Consider the following 3011-nt stretch of genomic DNA (forward strand, 5'->3'; position numbering starts at 1 on the left):
TGGGAGGGTGGAGGGACGGCGCAGGAGAGGAATGCCCTCTATGAGGTGGATTGATTCAGTGACTGGGATAATTGGGATGGGAGTGTCAGAGACAGTGCGATTGGCACAGGACAGAGCGGAGTTTAGCGTTGTTGTATATAGGGTCGCTTTGAGTCGCCGGCGACTCGATGGCACATAACAACAACAACAACAACAACTGCCCATGCACTATTCCTACTGTTTTAGGATGATCATAGCAATATTTTGCTTGTGTGTGACATTAATGATATCTTTCTATAATTTCCACAGTTTGTTGGGTTATCTTTCTGATAATGGGAACAAATCTGTATCTCTCCCAGTCAGTTGACCAGTTCCTGTCACAGACTAGTACTGAGCATGCCCAGGGCTTCATCTGTTAGTTGAATCATGTTAGTTGGTATCCTTTTGATTCTTTGGGCCTTATATTTTGCCAATACCTTCAATGCAGTTTGTACTTTTCCTCTCATCATCACTGGCACTTTATCATATGCTACTTTCTGAAATGTTTCAGTGTTGACCAGTATCTTGTGGGAGGCATATGTCACCAATTCAATTGACGATGGTGCTATTTGATTGGCCTTTTGGAAAATTGTTTTATATTTTGTCAAGACCACTGGGTCCAAATGAATGAAAACCCAACCTTGCTGTAAACTTATGTTAAAATCACAATTAAAATTTTTTTAAAAACCAAATAATTTCTCCCAGAGTGGTCTTTGATTTCAACAATGGGTTTCCCAATTTTGGAAGGAAAATGGAGGCAGAAAAAAATTTTTTCTAGCTCTTAAAAGGAGTTCAAAACCAAAAATATATCAGTGTACACAAACAGATGGCATCATGAGATACAATGCCTAGAAGAATATTTACCAAAAAAGAAGACAGTGGAAAGCAAGACACAGTTTTAAATAGGAAGTGACCAGAGGGAAGTAGACGGATGGAGGGCCACAGAAGAACCCAGGAGAGGCAAGCTGCTTCTTGCAGAATATAGTCAAAGGGTTTTCAGAGGTCCTAATTGGTTGATTTTTTTTCTCCTACCAGCTTTAGATCTCCAGAGTTTCTTGTATCCTGCCATTTATTCCAGTGCATGCAAATGTGTGGAATGTTTTGTATATAGCTATGTCCTTAAAAATTTCAGAAAGTACCATATGAACGGGAGCCAATAGTAATGAAGGAAGGAGTAGAAGCTGCATTGAAGGCACTGGCAAAAAATAAGGTCCCAGGAATTGATGGTATACCAATTGACTTGTTTCCATTAACAATTGCCGCCTTGGATGCACTCATCTATGTCAGGAAATTTGGAGGAGAGCTGTCTGCCAAATGGATTGGAAGAGGTCCATATTTGTTCCCATTCCCAAGAAAGGCCATCCTACTGAATGTGGAAACGATATAACAATATTGTTACTATCACATGCAGCAACATACTGCTGAAGGTCATTAAAAATGGCTGGATCAGTACATAGATAGTAAACTGCCAGAAGTTCTAGTAGGATTTAGAAGAGTATGTGGTACCAGATATATCATTGCTGATATCAGATGGATCCTGGCTGAAAGTAATGAATACCAGAAGATTGTCTATTTGTGCTTTATTGATAATGCAAAGGCAATTCACTGTATGACTCATGACAAGTTGTGGCTGGCATTGAGAAGAATGGGAATCCCAGGCACTTGATTGTGCTGATGTGGAACCTATACCTGGACCAGGAGGCTGTTGTGTGAATCGAGCAGGGAAACACTGCATGGTTTGGAATTGGGAAGGGAGTGCTCTCTTCATACCTATTCAATCTGTGTGCTGAGCAAGTTATCTGAGAGGCTGGACTCAGTGAGGAGGGATGCGACAACAGGACTGGATGGACACTCATCAATAACCTCCATTATGCAGATGGCACAACCTTCCTTGCTGAAAGTAAAGAAGATTTGAAGCACTTGTTGCAGAAGATCAAGGAATGCAGCCTTCAGTATGGATTGCATCTAATCATCAGGAAAACAAAGATTCTTACTACTGGACTGACAGGCAAGATATCATGATGGATAGAGAAGACATTGAAACTGTCAACAGCTTCATTTTGCTTGGATCCACAATTAACACCCTTGGCACCAGTAGTCAGGAAATAAGGAGACACATTGCACCAGGGAAATCTGCAGTAAGACACCTCACCAAAAAATTGAAGAGTAATGATGTCAGTTTGAGGACTAAAGTGTGTCTTATTCAGGCCATAGTCTTTCCAATTACTTGCTATGCATCTGAGAGCTGTACACTGAATGAAGATTATGGAAAAAGAATTGATGCTTTTGAGTTGTAGTGTTGGAGAAGAGCACTGAACATTCCATGGATGGCAAAGAGAACAAACAAATATTTCTTGGAGAGGGTGCAGCTGGAATGCTCTTTGGAGGCAAGAATGATGATGCTTCACCTCACAAACTTTGGACATGTTGCTAGGAGAAGGACATGATGCTTAGAGAAGGGCATGATGCTTGGAAAGGTGGAGGGTTAGCAAAGGAGAGGAAGACCCTCAACCAGATGGATCAACATGGTGACCGCTGCAGTGGGCTCTTGTGTGTTAGGAAGTGTGAGGAGGGCCCAAGATAAAACAGGGTTCAAATCTTTTGTTCACAGAGTCACTCTGAATCATACTTGACTCAAAAGTGTCTAACAACAACATCAGAAGGAATTTTACAGCTATCTTTACTTACTCTACAGTTAACCAACTGGAGGAGGACAACATTAATTGGGCTCTTCTAACCCACTAGCAAGTATGCTGTCCCAATGTATAACCTCTCCTAGCAATGTGTACAAAGTATGAAGAAGCTTCATCATCTTTGCCTCCAAGGAGCACTTTGGCTGCACCTTCTCCAAGACATATCTGTTTGTTCTTTTGGCAGTTCATGGGATATTCAGCACTCTTCTTTAACCGTGACAAAAAGAATACAGAGCCAGAACTAAGAGAAACAATACCTTTCACAATAGCTAATCACAAGATTAAATACTTGGGAATAAA

The sequence above is a fragment of the Elephantulus edwardii genome, unplaced genomic scaffold, assembly GCF_000299155.1.
Source record: "Elephantulus edwardii isolate Elephantulus edwardi_28Jun2011 unplaced genomic scaffold, EleEdw1.0 scaffold00172, whole genome shotgun sequence".
NCBI classification, from domain to species: domain Eukaryota; kingdom Metazoa; phylum Chordata; class Mammalia; order Macroscelidea; family Macroscelididae; genus Elephantulus; species Elephantulus edwardii.